Source organism: Symsagittifera roscoffensis, chromosome 9 (genome assembly GCF_963678635.1).
Source record: "Symsagittifera roscoffensis chromosome 9, txSymRosc1.1, whole genome shotgun sequence".
In the NCBI taxonomy this organism is placed as follows: Eukaryota; Metazoa; Xenacoelomorpha; order Acoela; family Convolutidae; genus Symsagittifera; species Symsagittifera roscoffensis.
Window position 1 is genome coordinate 40,450,957 of NC_087070.1, and position 27,726 is coordinate 40,478,682.

The window sequence follows — 27,726 nt, forward strand, 5'->3', positions numbered from 1 at the left end:
CTCTCATCAGTCTCGGACCTCCTGTCGTGAGCAGCGCTCGCACTGCCCTGGAGTCTAGTTTGGGATCTTTCTCCCTCAGGTAGTCTGCATAAATATCCAGGTGGACTAATGTAATCTCGGATGGCTCACTCAAGTTCTTAACCACCTGGTGTCCTGCGACTGAGATGATGGACATTATCTTCTTCCCTTCCTTCGTCATGCCGAAAGTTCTGCCAGATATAACGTTCAGTTTTAGTCCCTGCTTGCTGGGTTCCTCTTTGTGTTCTTTTTCCATCGTTTTACCCAGAATATTAAAATTTTCCCGAAGATCCGTGCTCTCCAGTTCCGACCTTACCCATTGCTCCACTTCTTTTGTGGCCAGCTCCTGTTTGACATTTTGCAACGCTGTTCTTGCTGACTCTGCCTCCAGGTTCGAGGCTACCACCCCGTCGGGCAAGGTGTTCACCTTCTTAGTCATAAAGGTGCTCGGTGTCGTCTCCTTTCGCCGAGACTCGGCCTCATTCATCAGTCGTGCTCGACTGGCCTTGACACCCGAAAGCGCCTCTTCGTGGCGTGGATGTTTCGCGTTCGCCACTGCATCCCAAAACTGAGTGCAGTCCGACTTGAAGTGTCCTTCCAAGTTGCAGAAGAAGCACCTCGGACCATATTTCATGATGAGCCCTCTAACGTACTCTTCGTGATCCTCGTCGGTCGCGTCGACGTCGTCGAGGAAGTAGCCTATTGCCTTCATGTTCTGTTTGTATGCAGAACACGAGGAAACGTGATGGTCCATCGAACCACAATTCGCACACGACCTCCTCTTGTCCATGTCTTCGCGAGGTTTGTACCAACTGGAGTTCGCACTAGTGTTTGTCCCGCTGTAGTTACCATAATTGCTGTAGCGGTTTTGCGCCCTCGGTAGATATTCTCTCATCGGGGTTGCTTCTCCTCCTAAGCAGCTCGAGGTCGTCCAGAAATTTGTCTATGGACTCATCATCCCTTTGACGCCTCTTCTCAAACTTCACCATAGCCTGGTGTCCTTGTACTCCAGAGCCGAAACGATTCAGCAGGATGTCAAATATCTTACGAGCGCTGTCCCGTTCGTTGGCCCTCTTCGCCATTACAAAATTCAATGCAGTACCCTCTAGGTTGCTTGTTAGCGCGCTGCACTCTTGCTTCTTGGTGAGACTCTCTTCCTCATAGTGCAACTTCATCACTTCTATCCAAGTGTCAATGCAGCCGTCTGACTGGTCTTTGTACGACTTCGGTTTCTTCAGTGTCCTTCTTGACCTCTCTCCTCTATCGGTTGACTTCGAGAGCTTAGTGATGAATGTCTCGAGAGATCTATTCAGAGGCTCAAACATCGAGGCATACATCGTCGTGTCCTGTGAGACCGTGGTCAGATCTGGCACTGAACAGACTTGTTGCACAGTTGGCAACCTTGTCTCCGGAGTAGCACCTGCCTCCGGCGGGACCGGATTCGGCCAGCCAGGCCTCGACGGGGGTGGCCTTGGCCGCTCCGTATTCCTAGGTTCGTAGTTCGTCCTCAAACTTTGCTGGGCCCTGGCATAGCTGCACGTACCATCTCCATCATTCGCATGGCGTGCGCGCTCCCTTGGGTTGGAACGCTCCTGCCAATTGCTCCCATTAAAGATCTCGTCAAGCTTCCGCATCATCAGGTCAGATTTAGCATCTAACCTTTTTTCCAGGCTAGTCATCGTATGGGCGTAGGTTTTTATCATGATCGTTCAACAATCGCTCGATCTCTCTCGTCATCCTAGCCTCTCTTTCTTCTGACTCCTTGTTTGCCTGTGCCAGGCTCTCCACCAGGCCTTGATCGGTGTTGCGAATCAATTGAGCCTGATCAACCCTCGCCTGCGACTTCACGTGCGTTAGTTTATCTCTCAAATTCTCTCGACCCCGGTGAGCTCTCTCGTCGACTTGATCTATTCTCTTAGTCATGTCTCAATTCATCCAGGCCATTCATTACACCAGCGAACATGTCACTTATATCGCCAGTTGCCCCCAATGGCGGGGTTAGCCCCAGAGAAGATGAGGTCAACTGCGGCTGCAGCCTGGTACTTGATGACGCACCGCCTTTTTGCTTGTGCATCGACGTCATCAATCTGTCGAACGTTGATGACACTCCCATCGTTATCCCATCCGACATGGGCCTGGTCAGCGAGGCGGACGACGCCTTCCTGCTCATGTCGTTCCTTGGGCACGGTGTGAAGTTCACATCCGGATGGGTTATCTCCGGTTGGTCATAACTAGAGGATAGACCTTCGGCTTGTAGTGACGCCATTCGCTCATCATACAAAGACTTCCAACTCTTTTTGGCCTTCGAACCCGGTTGTTCTTCACTCGGGCTTATACTCGACATCATCGCGTTGTTGCTCTGCTCGGCCAGAGATGAGTGGGTATTAGCTGGATGTGAATTTTCTCTCCTCCACTTATGACTCTTGGTCTCCGATTTGGACATTCCCTTGAATAACACTTCCTCTCGCGGCTCGACCTCGGAACGCTCCGAGGTCTCCTCCGTCCTCTCGACTTCCTCCCGCTCGAGGTCCTCGTCTGGCTCAAAGTCGGGTCGAATGAGCGTTCGTTCCCCTTCGTCAAAGGGATCCACAAGCGATTCGCTCGCGAGCCCGGCCTGGGCGCTCCGCCCTTGATCGCCATCGAGGTTTTTCTCGCTCCTTAGTTTCATTTCGCTCACTGAAAGATCAGGTTGACCTTTATTCGATTCGTTTTCAGCAAACGCGTCGGAAGCGCTGCTAAACGAGGACTGGCTACGCCTAGTTTTAATTTTTCGCGTGCTTCCCTTGCTTAGCCTGGGAATCTTAGTAGCCGATCCTAACGAGTCCCTGCGCTGCATACTTTTTAACAAACAATAATATTCGTATAATTTAATGGCGATATACACGTACCGCAAATAAGTTCAGGTTAATTTGCTTTACACTACCTACTCGATCTCGTGAATATCAAAAATGTCTCTTAGCTTTCTCAATGACAATATTAGTGACTCAGCTAAAGTTACACACAGGGTCTACTCAGTATTGATATAATGCTAACTCAACCCCGTTGTATAGTATAACAGTATCACAAACTTTTCACAAGATATAATCAATACGCAAAACACAATTGATAACCAGATAAGAAGGTCCTATAGGTGACAGTGACCTTTCGTCAGTATCATTTTACCCCCGCACTCTTATTAAATCACTGCTTTGTTAGAATCAAACAATCTTTTGTAAAAAGGCAGTGATGATTCAGGAATGGATGAGATAAGTAAAACTTAGTCTTAAAGAAAAAGACTTCCCTCAATCGGAACACTCCAAAAGAACGAAGCCCAGGACACTGTCTTCTCAAATGAGTGTGTATTGGCCTAATACACTCTCCGAGGTCTTCTTTTAGGTGCCCTGCGATTGCCCGAGCTGTCCTACTAAGTAGCTCAAGGCAACCTCTGATCGAAAATTTCTAAAGTTTATGAAAAAGCTCCCCCACAACCGGAACGCTCCAAGTGCACGAGAGCAGGGAACAACTTCTCTTCTCAGGTGAGTGTGTATCTACCAAATACACTCACCGAGGTCATCTTTTATTTGATCCCGGATTGCCCGAACTTTCCTATTAAGTAGCCCAAGGCAACCACACAACCAAAATCACAATCAGAAAAAATTTGGTTCGGGTACTTCTGATACACCCGATCTAGAATCCACAGTTGATCACAAATTTCCGGATTAAATGGGCTCCTATGATCCTAGTAAGCACGCCTAATATCCTAATATGATCCTTAATTAAATGGATATTTTCCGTTTCCCAAATTGCCACAGAAGGTTTCCTCAAGTTTCTAACAAGGAGGGTTGTTAAGAGGTCTAAGTCACTCCGGAGGGTTACTTCGGAGGGTTGTTAAGACACTTGGCCCACTTCGGAGGGTTCCTTTTCACTCAATAAGGAGGGTCAATAAGAGGCTTATTGTGCTCCGGAGGGTTACCTCGGAGGGTTCTTCCAAAATTTTCAAATTTTTCAATCTCACTTAAAAGGGTCTTCCACTAGCTTCAAAAAGCGTCAAAACAAGCTAAAAGCTATATGGGGGGTTGTCTCACTTTCTTCGGAGGGTCCCGTGAAAAATTTCCACTAAGGAGGGTTGCTAAAGGGCTTAAGTCACTCCGGAGGGTTGCTCCGGAGGGTTCCGCAAAAATCAAGAAAAAGGGTGATTTTACCGCAGTAAAGCCTCCGTAAGCGGTCTACCTGACTTAAAACTAGGTTGGCTGACACGGTCAACCTTCCCAGCAGGATAAAAAGATGATTTTATAAAATTTTATGCCGCTCGGAGGGTTCCCTGTAATTTGGACCCTCCGAACCAACAAATTCTAAAAAAATTTTCTTTTCCGAGACTATCAACCCAAAAACGCTTGCGGTCCGGAAAAGTGGTCAAAAACGTCGACTTATGAGACCAAAATTATCCCGATGGGTTGGCTAGTCTTTGAGAAATCGCCAAAAACGCGTTCGTCAAAATGGCCTTTTTTCACCACCTATATAGGTTCTGAAAAACTTTTTCCGCAGTTCTCAGTGAAAGTGCCCAAAAATAACTGAAACGAGCGTAGTAGCCCTGTACGGCACTGGAATAATGCAAAAAACCGCACCAAAATTGGTTTGGAGACAAAAATGTGGCCAATAACTATCAAATTTGGACCCTCCGATTCCTTCCTTTTCCAATCTTTAAGTCGTTCGCTCTATCTACGGAGCTAATCGGAGGGTTACTCAAGAATTTTTCTGGCAGCCGAGCACGTTATGCTAGCACGCTCCTAACACAAAAAATTTTATTGCTCTAACTCTAAAAACTCAAAAACTCGATCCCCAAAACAGGTTGACAAAATTCAGAAAATTATCAAAATTTGGATCAAAAATTTTCGTTTTTCCTAACCTCTACTGAGTCTTTTCTCACGCGGTTTCTTTAGTTAGGGGGATCGAACTACGTAGCTACTCCCTATATAAAAGCTCGGATAAGTTTTATAAATAGAGATAATAACCTATTAGTAGTCGTTAAAAAATATTACTATACCCTCCTTTGCACCAAAATACCCGAATTAAGACCCTTAGCTCGGAAAATTGTAATCGATGGAGGGTACAATCGGACCGCGCCAATCGTGCCCCCCACCACTTAAGCTTTAATGAAATAAAACCCGAACGATACTAAAATTGCTTCAAAGATACCCAACAGTCGTTGTGGATGTTGTCCCTGATGTCTCTGTTGAGTGTGGAACACGTCGATCAGCTTGCCACTCTACCCTCCGGTCACCGGCAAAATCACCATTAACGTGCTTAAACACTCAAATTACACTCGAGGGAGGGTATCCAACCCTTCACCAAAACACACAATCTTTCTATCAGAAAAGATATAAATCAATCTGAAACAACAACAAATAGGAAGGTCAGATCACATCTCGTCCGGAAATAACATATAAACTGTCACTTTTTGTTTTTTACTGTTTTTGGTCTTTTTTGGATTTTTTACTGTTTTTTGTACTTTTCTATTTTTGATTAACTTTGTTTTTGGCTTTTTCTTGGTTATACGCTATTTTTGTTTGATTTTACGCTTTCTTTTTAATTGTTTTTGGTCCTGGGACCTCAGCACAAGCGGGCTCATGACTTCTCACGTAAACTTCCGGCCCCCGGAATTTTCGGTCTTAACTAAGTTAAAAAGTAAAAAAGTACTAGGCGGAGGGTACGCACTTTCCCCCTAGTACAAAAACGGTCATTAAGGCCTGTAACTCGGGCATACGCCCGGAGCGGAGGGTTCGTCGCTGAAACGCTTGCTGATCATGATGGTTTTATGCCTTTGACAGGCCCACCCAGGAGCGCCATAAAAACGTCTATGTAACATTCGCCCAAATACTACACAGCGACCGAGCGTAGAAAAAAGTACCTATTAACGACTGGCAGGCGTCAGTTACCTTAATCCTACTCGTTTTTCACCGTCTCGACCTTGCCAGTTGATTTTCTGGTCCGTCTAGGGCTAAGTAAAAAGTTACTATTTTTAGGCCATCAGTCAAACGACTTTTGATCAGCTTTCGTTTACATGCGAACACAACCACATAGCTGAGTCTCGGATCCTCAGACGGAAAGGTGGACAACTGAAGTCTCCCAATGGTTCAGACCCCAAAACTAATTTCTCAAGTCAAAACTCATTTCCTTTAATTAGGATTCATTGGTGGAAAACTTCTCGAGTTATATTCAATTGTATTTATGCTAGAGTTACTAATTGGCTTAATTACTCCAATCCTCAAGTGTGCTGCTATTTGAAAACTCAATTTAATTTTCCCGAGTGTGTTTTGTCATTGTTATGTTGAGTTAAGTCGAGTTTTTTGGTTGAACCATCTGAAATGGATCAAATTTCTACTGTCTAATAAAAAGTAACTTAACGGATTGTTCCGACCCTGTTTTTAACGGCGTTCGTGTATTTTGGGTATTTTGAGACCTAAGTATGGGGACGTTCTTATTTCTAGAGTGGGGGGATATTTTGGTTGTGGCCTTTAAGCTGTAACGGGTTTTAGTCTCATGTCGCAAGTGAACCGAATTGGCTCCGACCGTTTTGAGGTAGAAAAACACAAGAGATAGTGTCCCTGACTCTTGAGCCAATGGTTATAGGGCCTATTTTTCTTAAGCCTCATATGTGACCGAAGTATACGAATGTTACATAGTGTTTTTATGGCGCTCCTGGGTGTTTTTACGACATCATGACTACGGAGTCGAACCCACTTGACACAGCTTCGGGCTGCATGGCCATCCTAGAGTACCGGTGGCACGGTTCAGCGGGAACGTGTAAACCTTCCGGTTGTACCGTGATAGCTTTTTAAGAAAACTCGAGAAAACTTCCTGGTACGCTCTCCGAACGAGGCTTAGCTAACCGAGTAAGGGGGGGGGGGGGGGTAACTAGGGGGACAAAAACACGAGCAAAAAGACAAAAAGTGAAACAAAAAACTAAAAAAGAATAGAAAAAGGAACAAAAACTATAAAACAAAAAATGACAGTGACTTTGACACCAGATTAGTTGGATCAAACCTTTATATTAATTAAATAGTATACCCATACTGTTTTATAAGACCGATCGCTTCGATCAACCTAGCAATCTAATCCAGCAACCTCAATAAGGTGCCCGAGTGGGGGGCGTTGTTAAGGGTTTTCAGATAGCTTGCAACTTAGCTGGAAAACTAGGAGACTTGACTGGAAGAGGTGACCAGCCGAGTGGGAAAGTGGTTCACAAGGATTGAGCTGAACCACTAGGAGACTTGACTGGAAGAGGTGACCAGCCGAGTGGGAAAATGGTTCACAAGGATTGAGCCGAACCGCTAGGAGACTTGACTGGAAGAGGTGACCAGCCAAGTGGGAAGATGGTGCTGGTGACAAGTGCAGTGCACGTCAAGGAGACAACCAGCACGGAACCAGAACAACAAGAGGAGGACGCGACGGGGTGTTCTCAAGTTGGTCAAAACGGGTATCGTTAAAATCCACATTACATTGTAGGAAATAAGTGTAAAATCGGATAAGCGGAACCCCACTGTTTTGAGGAACGTTTTTACTCAAGCAGGCCTGGAAACAGGTTCTACGGTTTTCTCTCAATAGGTTTAGCACCCGGCGCTTAAGGTAAATTTAGGCTTAAGAGGGGGGCTAAAGAGGGGGGAGGTTAAAAGTGGGGCTGGTTAGGTTAGAGGTTGGCCGTTGTAAATTGTAAAAAGGGAGGACATTAAAGTAACTAATTAATCGACATCGTTGATTTACTTAGATTAGAATCTTACACGCGTCAATTATAAGAAGCGGATATCCAAAATAAGATCAAATTAAGGTAGGTACCACGGTCAGATCAGGTGGGGGGCACGGAAGCGGACCCGGACAGAAAAAACCCCATAAGATCGTTAGCAGGGGGGAGGAAAACGCGTGGCAATCAGGTACCAGACATTTTTTTGAAAAAAGGTTGACATCTGTCACCTTTGAATTTTAGGTGGGTACATCTCTCTGTTCTTCATTATTATTCCTGTTTAAATTTTTACGTTTTGGTGAAAATTTGTTATTGGTTTTTGAACGAACAGGTGATCACAAGATACCTGCGATTAAGTTGGGTTTCAACTTGCCTGAAACATCGAAAGGGAGATAAATACAGGGGGGTCCTCCTTTTCTTGCATCAAGAGATCTGTCCAGTCGCCTAGGGGCCAGAATTGATTCTAGAGACAGGTCGAAGAGTAGTCGTACTAGACTACCAGGTTCCGCACCAATGGAGGCTGAGGAGGCGATGTCGCCAATGCCTAAAAGTTCAACAGTGTCCTCGGTGGTAGTAGTGGAGAGCAGGAGGGCGGAGAGGCCGGCGGAAACAAGCCGGATGAGATACTTAGAGAAAGTGAGAGAGCTGGGCTTGGAGGATCTGGAGTGCAGGCAAGAGTTGCGGATGTTCTGGGCCTCGAGCAGCTGTCACACGAGGATTTGGGCAGGCACCAGTGTGTGGACTGGTTAAACGCTCACGAGACGCATTTCTCAAGAGCGAGAATGATGGAGACGGCCGATCTGACTGGGATTCCCACAAGATCAATCATGGGACCCACTAATTACAGACCTCTCAAGTTGCTGGGGAGTCCGGGACTCATTGTGGAGCCCCCTAAACACCAAACCAGTATTGCCAGAATCAGGCTGGCAACTCCCGCGCAGCTGAGGGTAGTAGACAAGCTACTGGATCCAAAAGAGATGGAACTGCCGGATGCTGCTTACGAAGGTGCGAGGTTGGCAGACGACCCAAGATATGGGAAACCATGCGGGAGTGCCCAATTGGCCAAGACATTGGCGATTTACGACAGGGCGGATCCAGCTGCCGCGAGGGTGATTATTGTGGCAGGATCGGGTTTCCAGGCAACGTCTCCCAAGTTGTTCTGGCCGAAAACCCTGGTATACTCGCTGCCAGGTGCTGAATTGAACCAAATGATGACCCTGGTGGTCGCAATAAAATCGGAGATGCCTTGTGAGCCAGAGCTATTGCTGTTTGCAGTGATGAATGATCACCTGCATGCGACTGGACTTCTTGAGCAACTCAAAGGTGATGAGGCGGCGCCAAAGAAAATCTGGGAGGCTATCCAGGCCTTATTTGCCGCAATGAATGAGGTCCAAGAGAATGTCACTTCCCGATTTGGATCCAAGACGAGAGTGGTCTTCACGACATCCCCCGGGTACGCGAGTATGCCTCCCGTTCTGCAGTTTGTATACGCTGTTTTGGTCTTGATAGCCGAGGGGAACGCATGGCGGATTGTGATGGCAGCCCCCAATCGAGAGTTAGAGCCGACGAACTTGAGGCTTCGTAAGTCAGAATTGGCGGCGGCGGGGGCGGGCTTGTCCCACGCGTTGCGGGGATTCTATGAATTGGCAGATATCCTCATTGTGTTGGATGAAGTCCTTCCTTCTGCTGGAGATTTCGAACTTTGCCAGACAGCTCAAGTTCAGCCCGGCTATAGGGGATGATCAGCCGATAATAGGTGACTTTACGGCTAGCCTGTGGTTCCGTAGTATGGACTTGACCATCACGAGCTCCGCCAGCAGATCAAGGGGACCAGTAATGAGAGGAAGAACGTGGCTGCGACTGAGAAGCAACTGGATGTGATGGTATACCGGTTGACGCAAGAAAGAGGCAGGTGGCCGTTTTTAACTTCAAGACTAGAGAATGCCACAGACAAGACAAGGGAAGGTGCTCCAGCTCTTGTGAAGCAGATTTGGGAGTTTCTTGAGGAACAATTGGAGGTAGCCGAGAGAAGGGAAATGACGTTGGCAAGTTTCGTCACGGCCGCAAATGAAGTCACCATCGGAGGATTCTGGAGGGAGCACGCAAAAGGCGAGCCCAGGCTAAGTAAGGATCACGAGATCTTGAGATTCTTGAGTCCTTGTTGGGGAAAAGAGTTCATGGCTGAAGTGTTTAACGCGAAAGAAACTATTTTCGGGGCATTTGTACAAGAGCTATTAAACATGCTCATAAGTCTCTTGCTAGCCCTGTACCTAGTTTACCCGAGGTACCTGTTTAACATGGGTCCAGCATACATGTTCAGCAGGGGCGTGGAAATGTTGCGAATGGATGGGTATCTGGCACTGGTGCTCCTGACCCGTGGCGAGCTGATGTCATTTCATCGGTTGATGAAATATGGGGAGCCCCTGTCGATGGGGAAGACCCACTCGAGTATAGATACCTACTCGTACAAGTGTGCGGCGGGACTAAAGACGCTGTTGGTGGAGTACCTCCTGATGCAGAATCGGCAAATGACTGGCGAGGAGAAAAACCCAAAAACTAGAGATGAGTGATGAGAGATGAATGGTGGCATGCCTCTGCTGACGGATCTATGCCTGGCAATGAGATCTGATCCAGTGGGGATCATCAGGGGACTGGAAGAGGTCGTAACTTGTATTTACGGGCCAGCGGTAACTTACGCATTTCCGGATCCTCTGGTGGTGGCCTACCGCAACTCTGTAGTACACTTGAGTTTGGTAAGCGTGTTGGATGGGACGGCACTCAACTGGTGTTGCCAAGAGGTGCTGAGGGCACAAATGATTAACACGGTACTCTTTGGGAAAGTGAAGGATGCCGAGTTGATGGTGTACATTTTCCGAGGGCAACTGCAGTGCAGGATGGGGGGAAAACGTGAGGGCCTCATTAAAACTTATCCCAAGTTCTGGAACTTGAATCTCCTGACGGCAAGTGGAAAAGAGGTCTTGAGAATCCCAGCATGGAAGAAGAGCTTCGAGTTTGTGAAAAGGGAGCTAGAGGCGATAATGGAGAAGGAAGTCTTGCCAGCGACCATTCCCGAGTTCACAACAGTCGGAAGAATGACCCTGGGAATGAATAACCCCCTAGTGGTCCCCTCTCTGTTCGCGGCGGCTGGGTATACCGCAGCGGTCTTTTTCCATACCAGTGACATAAAAATAAAATCATGGACGACCCAGGCGAAGAAGATGAGAAGCTCGATGCCTCCAAAGTTTGAGGTGCGAGAGGTCTTGAGAACGCTCGATCGGGCGGGTCTGGAACACATGTTACCAGTGTGGGACGATGGCAGGATGATTGTAGAAGAAGGGCACAACGCGCTAAAAGACGAGATGAAGTTTGCCACTAGAAAATACCGGGCGCCCTTTGGATTGGACCGAGTACAAGAAGTCAGACCCAGCGACACCTTCACTCCTGTCAGTGGGCACCCCTAGAGACAAGAGAAGCGGCCCAGTGGAAGACCGGTTTAAAAGGATACTTGAGAGAAGGAAGGCAGAGTCAGAGGAGGAAAGCATGGATGAGAGTATCAGTGAGGCAGGAGAGGAAATGGAAGTAGGGAACACGCCGGAGCCAAAACCAGCAGAGGAGGATTTCACCGCTCAAGAACTACTGAAGGACCTGAGTGGAGACGATCGGGCAGATACTGCCACACCACCTGAACTCGTCTCCCCGCAAGAACTTAGAGTTACCACTGACGAGCGACACTTCCAACATGGGAATGATACTCTTGAGTGCGGAGGAGAGCGAAAAGAACACCTTCGAAGGAAACAAGACCATGTTCCTGGAGACTCTAGACGAGAAGGCTTGGCGAGAACTCTTGAGGGAATTTAACCAGGAAACGCAAAGCGAGACCACATTAGACGGCTTTAAAGAAGAGCTGTGGAATACGGTGGTGAAGTTCGGAGAACCTGTCCTGATGGCCACCGGGCTGGATGAGAAAGCGAGGAAAGAACTGCTGAGCAAGATGGTCGAACTGAGAAGGGCACAACCGACGACCAGAGATGATGACTGTAAAGACAGCTCTACTCTGAAACCAAAAACTGTCGATAAAATAGTTGAAGGTGTAAGGGGGGATAAGGTTGGGACTAGTAATATAATTAAAAGTAGTAATATTCTTAAGGCTCGAGCAGGGGTGAGGCAAGAGTTGGAAGGGTTGGATGGAGACAAAGAGATCGAATCAGTGATGATAACGGCAACGCCCCCAAGTAGAGACGTGAGGTCTCGCAAGAGAAAGAGAGAGGCAGAGGGGTGGGGTAGTCCTTCGGCGGATGCGGTCTCTGAGAAAAACCTGAGAGTGACGGCTCCCTTGGTTCTGGCGCGGTGCAAGACTGCAGCCTACAAGAGTAGCTCCGAGCCCAGGAAACCACTCGAAGTCGAAAAAGAGATGGAGGTTTCCACCAACTCGACATCAGAAGAAGACTTCAGGCCCCAGAAGACGAACATGAAAAGACGTTCGACGAGCGGGCAGACATGGGAAATGGATGTTGGCAAAGAATGGGTCTCAAAGGAGCACCAGGCCACTGGGAAGCAAGTAACTAGCAATCCTCTTGAGAAGAATAAAGCGAGGAACACCTCCCGGCCGTGGTGGGTGGCCCTCGAGACATTGAAGGAACTGGAAGACTAAAGAAACCCGACAGTAGAGTGTCACGCAAGCGACGCAACTGGGCTAACCAGCAGAAGGCTGAGATTAACAAACTGGGATTGGGGAGCCAACTGAAGAGATCTTCGCAGAACTTGTTAAGGGATCAATTTGAAGAAGCGATGAGGACATCCTCATCGGCGTCGCCATTGATGGCGAATCCCTTCGTTAGAACCGCAGGACAGCTGATGTTCGCGTGAAACCTGGTGGAAATAGAATTAGAGACGCTGACGTCGCACGACAAGTTGAAATTGGGTGGCGAAAATCTAGAAGTGTATCAAATACTGATGCAACACATTGCAAGGGATAATTCAGGCTTGAGTCTTGCAAGGAGGAAAGATGCTACTTGTTTCTTGAGGTGGATAATGTCGGTGATGACCGATAGTACCATCCTAGCATGTCAACAAAGAGCAATCGGAAGCAAGACAGTGGAAAGGAGAACCTCGGCAGTCATCTTGAACGTATACCAGAGTACTGGGATAGAAAAGGAGGATGGTTCCAGACAGTCTCTAGAGAGCCACAGAAAGCTAGACGTTATAAGGAGATTTTACAACAAGAAGTTTGAGGAGGAACATGACGTACACCGTAACTTGGCCTCGTCAGGGGAATACTTGAAACCCAATAAGAAGGGAGAACATCAGTACGTGTCTGGAGTAATGGGGATGGCGTAAGTAGTATATGAGTGAGGTGATCAGGGGGGGGGGGGGGGGGGGGGTGTTTGCGGACACCCATGTACTAACATAGGCTATAGAGTATCCGGTCCGCACCCTATGTATTAAGATAGGCTATAGATTTTCCAATATATTAGGATAGGGAATAGGTTTCCCAATGTATTAAGATACGAGGTTTCAGATGGTAAGTTTCAGGAAAATTTTTAGCGCCCGAATTTTTTGAGCTCGATTTTGCCAATACTTGCGTTTCTTAGCTAACTTCTACGATTTGTGATATGTAAGGACTATCTTGCCTTACAAAAATTCGGTATGGTAAGTTTCAGAAGGTAGGTTTCAGAAAATTTTTTGAAATTTTTTTAAAGTTTTACTTGCAAATACTTTTTTATCTTGAAAAAACAATTTTATATTCAAAAATTGAAAAAAAACTTTTTGGATGGTAAGTTTCAGATGGTAAGTTTCGACGAAAATTAAGTTTCGATTTAGAGTATGGGATGATAAACTAATATATCACAGAATATTTTTTTCTCGAAAGAATCTTAAATGCTTATTTCATGTTATTTATTTTCCCTCTGGCTATCTGGGGAAAATTGTCAAGAGGGAATTATCTTTCACAGGTTAGTTATTCCGCTCCACGGGATATCAGGGGAATCTTGACAGCTCCTCACGGTTGATTACTTTTTTATCCTACTTAATCTTTTTTCCCCAGGTTATCTGGAGAACGGATGACAGGTTCATTACACTTGTTAATTTTAAGACTTATTTTATCTTTTTCACATAATCATCTCACTTATTTTTACCTCAACTGGTTTATTTATTCTGTCATATTTCTTGCTACAATTCATTTCAGTTCTCTTTTATCACTTTGTCTTTAATCTTTAAAAAATTCTTTGAAATTTCCAAATTTTCCTAAAAATTATCATCCAAATTTATCAATTGCTCTGCCACGGTAAAAGTTTACACTGAGAAAAACATAGTATTATATTTTTTTTGGTTCTGATGTTTTTGTGTAATGATTTTTTCATCTTTCTCAGAGTAAACTTTTAAGAAAATTATAAAATTTACTAGAAGTTGGTTACAATTTTCGTAAATTTATCTACTCTATCGTTAATTCTTTCAATTGGGGGACTACAACATCCATATTCCATCATCATTCTCCGTATTTCATCAAAGGGTTATTTGCTAAGATGCTTTTCGTAAAAAAATTAGCGAATTTAAAAAGTTAAATTACATAAATAATCAAACAATTCACTACATCGTATAGTAAAATTACTGCAAAAATTTACACTTACAAGAAAAATGAACTTTTTTATAAAATTACTGAAAAAATTCAAAACATACACATCATGAACATTATTCAAGTTCTTTTGGAAGAATTTAAAAAGGAGAAAAGCTGAATAAATTGCGTAAAAACCACACAAATTGTCAGTCTTTTGTAGCTTTCGGGGAACCATTCGTCAAAACTTTTCCGTCAAAAAGGGCATTTGATCTCTTTCTTCCCAAAGAATCTGCAAAGTAGTAGCTTTTATCCAGTCGAGCAATCATAATCCAGTGTTCTCCTCTATCATTGCTTGGGGCTGAGTTAATAATTGCAGAAGAGTATTTTGTTAGTTGAGGTACTGCATCAGAAGCGTATGATTCCATGTACTTCAACCTGAGCTCTGGAATTCTTTCAATAATTTGCAAAAGTGAAAAGTTATCCATCTTTGCAATTGTAGGCTGATTTACAGCTAAAAATGAAATTGATAGTTTGATAGTGTACTTTAGGTTAAAAAAAAGAAAGAATAATGACTTACACACATTTAGGAATTGAATCAACAAAGTCCCATACACAAGCCTTATGTAGTGGGCAAAGTTTATTGAACACTGTTTTAAAGTCTAGGTTGAAGAAGTGTCTCGGGTTTTCAACTAAACAGCATTCCTTTTCTATTTTTTCTGGATCTGTATGTCTGAAGAAAAACAATATAGTTGGTTCAGAGATAATAACTAAGAAAAGTCCCAAAAAAATTTACAATATTTTTATAAGAACCTGAAAAATCAAAAAATTAAATTTTTTTAGCGACTATTCCGAATTTGTCAATTTGAATGTTTGAAAGTCTTTCTCCTAAGACTAACACTTCCGTTACTTGCTCCAAGGGAATTGGAAAAACATTTCTAATCTCAAGCTTTCTCCACTAAATTCTGGATAATGCAAGTGTTCAGCGGCATCTTGTAGTGAAGTCAAGTCGAAAACTAGAAAATAGTGATTTTGAAAATCTTCCATAGGAACACCTGGAAAATCTTCGTTAAACTGCATTGCTTTCATTGTTGTAACATAGGGTCGACTAGGAGAAGTTGTATCTAATGAAATAATTGCTCTTCCACCCCGAATAATTCTAAGCTCTCTCAAATGAAATTGTTGATAATTGAAAGGATTTTCATGAAAAGATCCCGCAACAGCCGATTTTGTATTTTTTTTGCAACAGCTATTCTTCTGATTGGGGCATTATTGAAAACAATTTCCTGAATAAACTGATTTTGACGAGGTGGAATGATAAAGGTTCTTGCTATAGTTTCCATGTAATTGTAATGAGCAGGTTCCCTTTCCAGATTCCATTGCAAATATTGATGATTAGGTTAAGCTACTAAAATTCTTCTTGTAAACAGTGAACAATCAACTATTTTCAGACTGACATTTGGATTATCAGATAACATGTAAAAATTAGGTCTAGCTCGAATAAGTTTAATTCGAACTTTGGTATTTGGTAGCAACAGTTTTTCGCAAGTAAACAAATCAAGGGCGAGCCTCCCGTAGAGTGAAAAAGTTTTCCCTGTTCCCAAGGAATTTGCTCTATCAATGAATGGATACATATCAAATGCATCAGGATTTTCTTCAAAACTGTATCCATGACAAGCAAGAATTCCCTTATTACTCACTGCTGACGAGTTGAATTCGTTCGATATCTGTGCCTTATGAGGTTATAACCCATTGTCATTTTAAAACATTGTATTGTTAAAATAAACTTCACAGTTGGAGAATAGAGAATGTAGTAGATTGTTTACATAAGTTAAGTAAGTTTGTGGTTCCTCATCTGAATCTTCCTCCGATTTTGCTTTATGTTCTGCTTTTTCTTTTTTGAAAGCATCAAACAATCTTCCTTTGAATAGTTGAAGCTTTAAGCTAAGATGGGTATCACGCATATCCAAGTAGAGATTACGATCCGTTTCAAATTCAAACTCAATACTGCTTTCAACCAGAGAAGTACTGGCGAATACCTCTTGTGTGTAAGATGACATAATTGTTTCCAAAACTGGGACTTTATCAAAAATCTCCAAAGAAGAATTTGTAAACGCTCCGTACCGATAATGACTACTTTGATTCACACTCATTTTATCTTGTCAAAAATGTTTTTGCGAGAGCGAATGATTTTTGAACTAATTTTTTGAGAAATGGCTTTTCTTGTTCTACGCTTGGATTTCTTTCTTCCACCTCCCAATTGTTTTAGAACTGCTTTTCTTCCAACATTTTTTGCAAATGTTTTGAGTTTTTTCGTCCACTGACATTTTCTCCAATCTCTGGAGCAGCAATTCCAAATAAATCTGCTCCGATTCTTTTGCAGCTGGGACTATATATTTTTAAGAAAGGGAATTACAGTTCTCCCAAGAGTTTGTGCAAGAGCACCAAAACCTCTTCCACGCTGTCTTGCAAGTCCACGAAAAATTGAAACATTAGCTGAATTTTGAGAAACCATTTCGTATGAAGTATAAATCAAAAATGACTATACGAAATCTTGCGAAACAAGAGGACAACTCGTGTAATTCCTACGGACACAAAAGGAATTTTTTCACCTGTAGTATCCCTTAGTTCTATTTTTATGCTGTGGAAAGAGTTTTTTAAAAAATTTTTAAATTGTAGATTTGTGAAGGATTGATAGTTCATGTACTGTCCTGTAGATATTATGTCTCCATTTTTTACTTTGAAAATGAAAGGAATACAGTAATGGAGTTTTTGTATCGCCTACTTTATTATATTCTATAATATCCCTAAAAATCATTAAGAAATGTATTCTTATAATGTCGTAAGAATACTGAGGATAATGTGGTCCTTTTCCTTTCATTATAACACCTGTCTGATTTTGTTCTAAATCACAACCAAAAATAAGTCTCAAATTAGCACTTTGAATTATAAACACTGATTGATCCTCAGGTAAAGGAATGGCAACTTTTTGTGTAATCTTATCTACTGATAAATAAATTCCGTTATATTCATATTTTTGTGCGCCTATACATTTTCGAACTTTGTCATTCATGGCTACAACTAAATCAACAATACTTGGATACAATCCAGGTTCAACATGCATCGGTTGAATCTTTCTTTTTTCCTCAGGACTTTCTGGTCCATCTACGAAAGTAAACTTTCCCTCTGTAACGTTTTGGTACAAAGAAGGGTACGTTATTTCTGAAATAGCAACCTCCCATTCTCCTTTTAAATGTATTTGTTCCGGTAGAAAACTTGTAAAGAAACTAAGACTGTTATTCGGACAACAATTAAAAGAAGCATTAGAAACTAGCTCAAAAGTAAAATAATCCATCACAACTGATCGATAGAAACTCAATTTAAAAAATGGCATTCCACTATTCTGAACATTTTCTCAGCTCTTTTTCATAAAATTTTCCCAGAATTTCTTCTTTTTCGAGATCTTTGATGATATATGTTGGAGGTTTTTTTGTAGATATTGCCGAAATTTCAAAATTTTTATCTGTAAACTGTGGCTTGTATCCTTTTCGGAACGGAATATCATTTTTCGAAATTCTAACTCTATCACTATTTTTGAATTTCGGTTTAGTATATTTCTTGAATGATTTGTTATACAAAATTGATAAAAAATCACTGTTTTTCTTATCTCTGGGAGATTTTCCAATTGATCGATTTTTGCGGCAGTTCAATGTAGAAACAAATTTCTGCAATTTGGGGACAAATTTTTCACCATGATCTTCAATGTAACGATATATTATATGTTTTAAAGATTGAATTGCTCTCTCTGCAAATGCAGCTTTTGTTTCACTCATTGTTGAGTAAACTTCAATGTCTTTCTCCTTGCAAAACTTTTTAAAAGTTCCCCCATATTCTGTTCCTTTATCAACCCAAAGTTTTCAGGAGTGTTTTTTCGAGAAATCATTTTTCTAAAAGCTTGTAAAGTGTCTTTGGCATACTTTGTTTTCATTGTTTGAACTCTGACAAATCTCGAAAAGATATCTACCGCAACTAATAAATATTTGACTCCATTGTTTTGACTAGCTAACTTGTCTACAAAAGCCAAGTCCATACACCAGATTTCATTGATATATTTAGAAAACGCTTGATGTCTTCGGAAAGACCTGATTGGTGGACCAAATTTTGTATACGATGTCTTGGTTTGTAAAAACTTTTCTACTCTCTTTTTTGATAAACCACTCGCTTTACTCAAGTTTTGAATAGAACCGTACGCAGCTCTGCCCCTAGAATACAATCTGTTTAGTCTTACCTTTTCAGATTTTGAAAGGGATCCAAGTTCCTCTATCTTTTGCTTTGGCAAGCTTAGGAGGAAGTTGAGTTGCTTCCAAAATAAGAAAGTAAATATCTGGAAAATCGGTATTTTTTCGCTTTAGTGTACACACAAAGTCTACAATAGATTCTTTTGTATCTCGATTATCTAATATAATATTTCTGACTGGCTGAGTTTAATTCTGGGAGAATTCAAAATTAAATCAATAATATGCTTATTGTTGCTCGTTTTCAACCTCGCATTTACAGCACTGTAAACAGAATCAAAATTTTTTGGTACAATCTCCTCTTTTTTTTGCTTTTGTTCCAATTTTTGTTTTCTTGGAAGTGTACTTTGTGAATGATAAACTGAGTACGGAATTAAAACGAACTGTTCCATACTATGTCAATCGTTTAATGACAAAAGGGGTGATGATAGATATCAATTGTAACCCTTTAGTTGAACTTAAAATAGTTCTTCTTTTGTGTAGAGGAGTTCATTTTTTGTGTTAGTTCTGAAATTTCTTTTTGATATTTTACTACGTCTTCTTTCCGAAGATCTCGAAGCTCTCCTCTTAATAGGTTTACTAAACACTCGCTCAGAAATTGAATGAAATTTTTTGGGCAATTGAGAATGAATTGTTTTCGAAGCCTTAGGGAAAATTTTTGAAATATTGGGAGAATAGAGACGTATTGTGTACTCATCGTCCAAAAACTTTGTCTCTATTCCAGCTGGTAAGTAAAATTTTGTTGGAACTGAGCCACTTGTTCTCCTAATTGAGTGCAATACCTAATTGAATCAACTGTTTTTGGGGTTAAATCAATACGTAAATGACCATAAGGAACGGATGTTGCATCTTGATACCACTCTTTCAATTGAGATCCTAGACCTAGTTGTTGACTTAATGTATTGAATTGTAAAACATCCCTCGGTGACTTGAACAAGACTATGTGTGTATTTTGTAACTCTATATCTCATCCTAATTTGCTTTGATGAAATAAATTGTGTTTGATATATATTGTATTCAGACCCCTGTGTCTCCCCGCAGTAGCAATTTTTACAAATTGGTTGGAGTTTGAAATTTCTTCACAAGAATCATCAAATATAAGCAAATACTTAATTCCATTATTGGGGAGATTTTCAATCAAGTCAAAATCTACTCCTTGGATAATTTTAAGGTTTTTTCTTTGCATTTGACTATAACGAGGTTGATAATGTTGACAAAAATAAAAATTTTTGTTCAATGCTGGTTGAAAAGTACCAATTTTCAACCAATCAAAAATAAGATGAGATTTTCCAGATCCACTTGGTCCAACTAGGGAAATAAAAGTTCGTTCTTTGGTAGATATTATTTTATTCATAGCTTTGGAGAAGACAGAATATAACCGACTGTACTTGATAAAATGGCTACCCAAACTGTTGTTTCTTCACATGTTGTGGATAACATAATTCGAACGATTGCACATACTAGCATCAAAACTATAACAAAAAATTGGCACAAAAAAACTAAAAGAGATCTATTACATGTACGTCCAAATAACTTCCATGATTTTCGTTCATGATTTTCTTCATCAAAAACAAAGTTTCCTAAATTTACGGGCTTGTCACATTGATCGATCATCTTAACTCTAAAAAGAAAAAGTTGACAATGAAATTTAATGAAAGTTTGAAAATGGTAGTACATTAAGAGTAATATAATTTACATTTTGTTTAAAAAATATCGAGTCCATGTTCCGTATGCAAATGCTTTTCTTTCTGCAGAGTGAAGAGTTTTTGCATGACGAAATGGGTAGTTGCTACACCTCCAATCATATTCTTCATCTTTGATTATCAAAAAGTGAACTTTAGGGCAAGCGTAGTCATCCAAATTAAAAATTTTTGTTTCCAAAAATTCTGATAGATTCTTACATTTTTCATAACCTTTTGCAAAATCTTCCGTGTCTGTGGCTTCTAGATTTTTCGATATTTTTTGAAGTTCAGTATAGTTTTTGTAACCACTGCTCTTATTGATTCCATGAAGATGCTGTGTACACCAAAAAGATTGGGATGTTGTTTTGAATTTTTTGGGAGGAAGAAGGAATATCCTTCTGTTTGTCCATCCTTATAAACTCCTAATTCTTTCACTATATTGCGTTCGATACATTCAATATCCAAAACAACTAGACTCATTCTGTTAACTGATTTCTCTGGAGTTTTTTGTTTAAAATGCTTAACAATCAAATAATGCATATACTGATGAAGCAAATATTTTTTATCATATAAACAGAAAAATAATCCAGTCACGTGACCAAGAAAGCATGAATTTGGGAGACTAGGTGCAACATAACAATACCCAGGACCTTTTTTTGTAGCAGATTTCACAAATCCATCAGAGTCATGTAGAATTGCATGTAGTCTAAAAATTTTGGAGTTTGCAAAAAAGTAATCCATACAGGAATTTCCGTATCCAATTAGTCCTCCAAATAGAAATTTGTGGTCCATTTCTTTTAAATTTATGTCCGGGTCCAAAACAATACAGGTACAATGAAATAAATTTTTTCTTTTTGTATTTGATGAGAAATCTTGACTAATAATCTCAAAAACTCTTAGAATTTCATTCAATTTCTGTACGTTCATTTTCTAAAGTGCATTCGTCAATAATGATAAGATTTTTTGAAGGTCTCTACATAACCTAGTAATGAAGGAAGCATATCAATTAATTTATCATTTTTTCTCTTTGTAGTTGTAAAGATTGATGATTTTTCCATTGATTTCCATTTCTACGATATTCTACAAGATCTATTTTTTTTGGTATCAGATCGGTATCCTATGGGAATTTTTCTTCTACCATTATGCAGAGTCCACTCAAAGTGAGATATTTGTGAGTCTACGTCCAAATTTTGCAATTTTGATAAATTTTGAGTAAATTTCTTGAAAAACCAATATTCCAACTCATACTGTTCAACACCAATACTAAATGAAAAATGATTTTGAGGATAAATAGTTAAATTACAAGACAAAAAACAAAAATAACACAAATTATTGTACATTACAGTTTTCAACAAACATAAAGTCTCTCAAAATTTGGGACAGTTCTTTGAAAACGTTCAAAGTATAGTTGACATAGGCAACTTGTTTCATTGCTTCATTCAATTTTGCGGTGAACAGTCGAATCTGAATGTAGGGAGGTTTGTTAATATTGTACCTCTTGATCATGACACAAACTTATCTTCTATTGTATGTTGCTATGTCATACACTTTGTTGCAGTTGTCAAGCTCCTGATCCATAGTTGACTCTTTGTCAGAAGTGAGTTCCAATATAGGAACGAGTCCAAGGTTTTCAGCATCGTGAATAACAGTATTTCTAATTGCTGAGATTGCTTCTCCTTCTTTTTCACCAAGATAGACTTGCTGTCTTTTTTCGAGTTGTCCCAACTCATTTTTCTTGAATAGTTGAAAGCAGGGTTCAAAATAAGTTTTCCTTTTGTAGGATTTTTGGGACCAAGCAAATCTCCCAATTCTTGTTTGGTTTTTTGAGAATTCAATGTACTTGGGACTTGTGTCTTTTCTTGAGTACATTTTTGAAGAACAGACTGATCAGATCAAGAGAAATGAGAGAAATGATTTTGAGATTAAATGAAATTGGAAGTAAACAATATGAGTCATTCACTGAACCATAAAAGGAAATAGAACTATTATTGGAATTTTTGAGTGAAATTTCCAAATATGGAATTGTGTAGGTGTTAGTGTTCCTATATAAATCCACAATTCTCAGCAAAAATCATCGTTTCAGATGGCTGCAGCTATCTGTCAAGCTCTTCCCAGCTTTTATTCAGAGTATTGTCAAAAATCGCTTTTTATTTCCATTTCCAGTGATTTTTACGAAAAATATATAGTAACCAATAATTTTTGTGTCTCTACCCACAATTCTTACTGTTCTTTGGAAAATTGTAAATTCCACATACTTCTGATTGGTTCATCTTTCGATCAAATTTTACAACGATTGGATAATTTTCATTTCACATACCAAAATATCGATTGTCTTTACACTCTGTACAAATTTTCAATCAACTTGACCGCGCTGTTCATCACAATTTGAAATGGAAAGGAGCAGAAAAAACGCCAAGTGTTGCAAAGAAAAGACTGTTACGCAAAAAAAAATTCAAACGTCACCATTTATGTTCTAACCAGAAACTAGTTTCCACGCAAACTATTGGTTCAGCTTTTCTAGAAAGAGTTCGTAAAGTACAAAATTCAAAATATGAACATGATTTGATTTTAAAAAATGACTGTTTAATTGATGGTTATATGGTTATGGATTTGTACATAGTGATCATGTCAATTTTTCAATAAAAAACTTCTGATATTCCATCTATTTTCACTCATTTGTTTACAAAGTTAACATTAATTACCAAAAAAAAAATCACCGTTTTCAAAAACAATTGCAAAAAAATTTTCAAACATGTAAAAAAGATGTAATATTTCTTTTGATTTTCAAAAAGTTGCAAAAAGCATTTCAATTTTTTTAACAAGTTGTAAAAAGTGTTTCAATTTTTTTGACATAATGCGAAAAGTGTTTCAACTTTTTTGAGAAGATTCGAAAAGTGTTTGACTTTTTTTAACAAGATGCGAAAAGTGTTTCACTTTTTCAATAAAAATGCGAAAAAAGTTTCAATTTTTTCAACAAAAAGCTAAAAGTGTTTTACTTTTTTCGATAAAATGCGAAAAGTGTTTCAATTTTTTCGACAAAATGCGAAAAGTGTTTTACTTTTTTCGATACAATGCGAAAAGTGTTTCAATTTTTTCGACAAAATGCGAAAAAATATTACTTTTTTCGATAAAATGTGAAAAGTATTTTAATTTTTTCGACAAAATGCGAAAAGTGATTTACTGTTTTCAACAAAATGCGAAAAGTGTTTCAATTTTTTCTACAAAAGGCTAAAAGTGTGTACAAGATGCTTTATCGATTAGGTAACTTTTTACTTGTGTACAGTTTTTCTAGTGTTTTTCCGAATTTTTGTGCAAAATTTAATCAAATTTTTTAACATGTATGCGAGTTCGGAGCACTTAACTCAGTTCTAATTGTTTTTCAATGGTTTACCTTGAACCTCTCATCTATTCTGATAATTAAAATGAAATTGAAGAAATTAATTTCAGAAAACGAACAACCAAACAACCTTTATTTACAAAAACAATTAATCAAAGAGCTGTCGAGCAGCAGAAGAGTTCTGGAGGTTCTCTATGGAACGCAGAGCTGGACGATGTTCCTTTGCTGGTGATTGTTGTGGAGCAGTGTTTTGAGGCGTCATTGTTTCTGAGAATCCCTCATCTTCATCTATTGTGATGGGGTTTTCGACTGATCCTTCCTCCTCCTCAGGAAAGAGGAAGTCGTCGACTGGTTGAGCCACAAATCTTGAGTCCGGAATCTCGGGATAGTTCATTCCCACATGATCAGAAACTTCTCCCATCATTTGCATTGTTCCAAGTTGGTTCTCTGTGATGGGAACTTGCATCATATGATGTTCGTTGAAATCCTTTCGCATCACTTCCACCATGTGCCAGACTTGGATTGGGATATCCATTCCTGCCAGAAAAACTCCAGAGACTGTTTCTCGCACTACAGGAGAAAATTCAGGAGAAAATTCTAGAGAGTACATGAGGTTGCTGTTTTGCACTGAGAAGATCATTTTGAGCAACAAATTGAGTACAAGAGTAAAAATAAGAAAGAGTTGAGAGAGGGGTAGATGACCGAAGATAAGTTGAAATTAAGATATTTAGAGCTGAGAGAGCAGGTAGTTGACGGTAGTTAAGTTGAAAATAAAATGATTTTTAGGTAGGAGTTAGGGGTACCTTCAACTCGAATGTGTGGGTTTAACCAATCAGAATTGATTTTCCTTATTTGGATTGTAGTCGTGTCTAATCAGATTTCAGCTTCCTTTTATGGGATTCTTGGATAAAAGTCGTGTCCAATCGGAAACAAAGCTCCATTTTGGGTATTGTCGTTTCCAGTCACAAAAAAGTTCATTTTTGTTCTAGTTGTCGTATCCAATCAGAAGACCCTTTTAAGGACTTAAATCTTCCAAATAAGTAAAAATATACACAAAAGCAATTGCAAAAATAAATGACCAAAAGTTGTTTGCAGTAAAAATAAGAAATATTGCTGATATAAGTAACAAAAAAAAGAAAATTAATAAAAGTAACATCTCTACAATTTTTTTCATCAAGTTAATTGAATTTTTTATATGTAATCAATGAGAAATTGCTGATTTTCAAGTAGATAGTCAAGTTCTTTAATTTTTATGTAAATTTGGGAGGATAACTCAAAGTTGACGAATTTTTTAAAGCAGACTTCTGGAAATCTGATTCCAAACCGAATCAAGCAGGATTTTGAACTTTGAAAATCTTTAAAAAAATGAAAGAATAAAGAACTTTGCTGAGGTGTTTTTACAAATTTGGGTTTTGGATAGGGGATAAAAAGAGTTTTTGATATTTTATCGTACGACTTTTTGATCTATTTCAAATTCTCGAGAATAAACAAAATTTCTTTCCTTGTGAGGTGTAATTCAGCTGTAACTTTAAAACTTTGATACGCAATATGTGAATCAAAAGTAAACTTTTTGATTGAAGAAGTTTCTCTGAAGAGACCTTTACTTAGTCGGATAACTCTATTTTGTACAATAAAGACGTCAAAAAAGGAAGCTCAAATGTTTGTTGATAGACATTTTTCAAATAATGATCAAGGTTTGTTTTTTAAATCTTAAACAGTTCACTTTTAGAAAATGCTGAATTCTGATTGGTTGATTTCCAACAAACAGTGTTTTAAAAAATTACTCAATTCTGATTGGTTGATTTTCTCTAATAAAAAGCAAAAAAAATTATTTCATTCTGATTTTTTTTACGTTAAAAGCAACTGCTCTATACTTTGTATAACTACTTGAAATAAGTTTCAAATATTTTTAACAATTCAAAGTAAGTAAAAATTATTTTTATTAATTTTTTCGGAACATTTTAAATCTCCCAATTTTGTATGATGCCAGCACTCAACAGGAATGAGAAAGTGAAATGCGAGGATTGTGGTAAAGAGTACAGGAGGGCCGATACGGCTCGACATCGCAAAAGCTGTCAAGCAGGGATTATTTCTTGTCATGATTGTAAGTATTTCACTTACAATAAACAAGAAATGAATAATCACGTGGCCAAAAAACATGCTCAATCAACTTCCAAGCAATCAACGGTTTGTTCGTCTTTCGAGCAGGAGTTTCCGAGTTACTACTCGCTCCAACAACACCGGAGAAAAGAACATAGAGCGAAACAGCGGAAATCAAGTGATACGATGGCAGACTTGAACAAGATAGTGCAAGAGGAAGGGGATGATGGAGACAAACTCAAAGAGGAGTTGAGTGCTTGTCAACACTTCCTGGTTGACACTGAGATGGAGAATAGGAGGCATAAGGTATTTAACTTTCAAATGTCAAAATTAGATACCAAGATTATCAACGAGAAGCTTGAAGAAGTCTTCAACAAGCAGGATTCCGCTGCAAAAATCAATATTGCTCTTGGATTTGTTTTCCGTAATGTCGAAACGGGAGAATATCGGTATTATTTGCACACGAAAACAATACTTTGTTCGAAAAATCGCATTTACTGTGTACGAAAGCCGATTTGATTTCAATTCAGGGAAAAGTTAAAAAGTTTGATATCGTTGAGCAATGCACCCAAGAACGTCAGAACACAAAGTGGAGGTTCAAGTTGATCACAAATGTCACTGTTTTTGCTGCACTACTGAAAAACATTCCAATGGGATGTCCAGACTCTGTGTTGCCTGAACCTTTACTGAAAAATCATTCAGTAAACTGTCTTTTATCGGATAAGGATAAACAACCATACAAAGATCATCTTTGTCTTTTCCGTGCATTAACAATGTATTTGCATGATCATAGTAGACTCGATACTCATACATCTCAACTATTTACATAGTTTATATCTAAATCTGGATACGATCCGAAGAACTTTCTCGGAGTTGCCATTGATGATTTACCTCTTGTAGAGGAAATAGTTGAACGAAACATATTCAATTACAATTTTGACATTCAAGAAGGAGAATATGTTGGAGAATTAGCGAGGCGAAGTATTGGAAAATTTAAAAAACCGTTAAATTACTAAGATTCAACAACCATATCGTTCACACGAATGATATTGAATCCTTCTTCAAGTGTTTTCGATGTCCTAGCTGTGACTGTTTCTTCAACAGATCAGACAATTTCAACCGACATCTTCTAACTTGTAAAGATCGAGTGCGACATATTTATTCCAAAAATGCGTACACACTACGGGAAACAATATTCGAGAAATTGGATGGCTTCAACATTCCCTACACTGAAGATCAGAAATTGTTTAGCAATGTTGCAGTTTTTGACTTCGAATCGATTTGTGTTCCCACAGAAGAATTGAAAGCAACTGAAACAACTACTTGGATTGGAAAACATGTCCCTATTTCCGTCTCAATATCTTCAAATCTGCAAGATGCTCCATTTTTCTTGTGTGAAAAAGATCCAGAACTTCTAATAATAGCTTTTGTTTCCAGCTTGGAACTTCTGGCTGAAAAAAGTAAATTACAAATGAGAACCAAGTTACAAGAAATCGAAAACACTGTCAATGATCGAGTCAAAAAGATCTTTGATAAACTTAATGCTGGAATTTTAACTAAAAGACTATAAGTTTTCGATTATGAAGATGATTGTGTTGAGGATGGCGACGAAGATGACATGTCGACACAATTCTGAAGAGTTCAAAAAAATCAGCTGATGGACTTGAAACAGCATTTAGAACGCTATGTTAATACCTTACCGATGTTCGGTTTCAATATTGGCAGATACGATCTGAACCTTATCAAATCTTATTTGATTCCATACCTTATATGTGATAAAGAAATCGAACCGACAGTCATTAAAAAAGCAAATGATTTCATATCATTCAAATTTGGAGATGTTCAATTTTTGGACATATTGAAATTTCTTGGAGGTGCAACAACATTGGATTTGTTTCTTAAAGCCTATAAAGCAAGTGAAACCAAAGGATTTTTCCCTTATGAATGATTTGACAGTCCAGACAAGCTCGACTATACGGAATTGCTTTCATATGAAGCCTATTTTAGCAAACTGAGAAATCACAACC

At 39.6% G+C, this 27,726-nt stretch overlaps 2 protein-coding genes across 2 annotated transcripts in view; one reads left to right on the plus strand and one right to left on the minus strand.

Annotated features, from left to right (window-relative positions):
• LOC134854594 (structural maintenance of chromosomes protein 4-like) overlaps positions 1 to 27,726 on the minus strand; it is a 402,174-nt gene that overhangs the window by 347,646 nt on the left and 26,802 nt on the right. The window lies entirely within an intron of this gene.
• LOC134854596 (neuronal calcium sensor 1-like) overlaps positions 3,190 to 27,726 on the plus strand; it is a 393,660-nt gene continuing 369,123 nt past the window's right edge. Inside the window, exon 1 of the mRNA XM_063870924.1 lies at positions 3,190 to 3,199. The gene's annotated coding sequence lies outside the window, so the exon portion shown is untranslated. The remainder of the gene's footprint in view (positions 3,200 to 27,726) is intronic.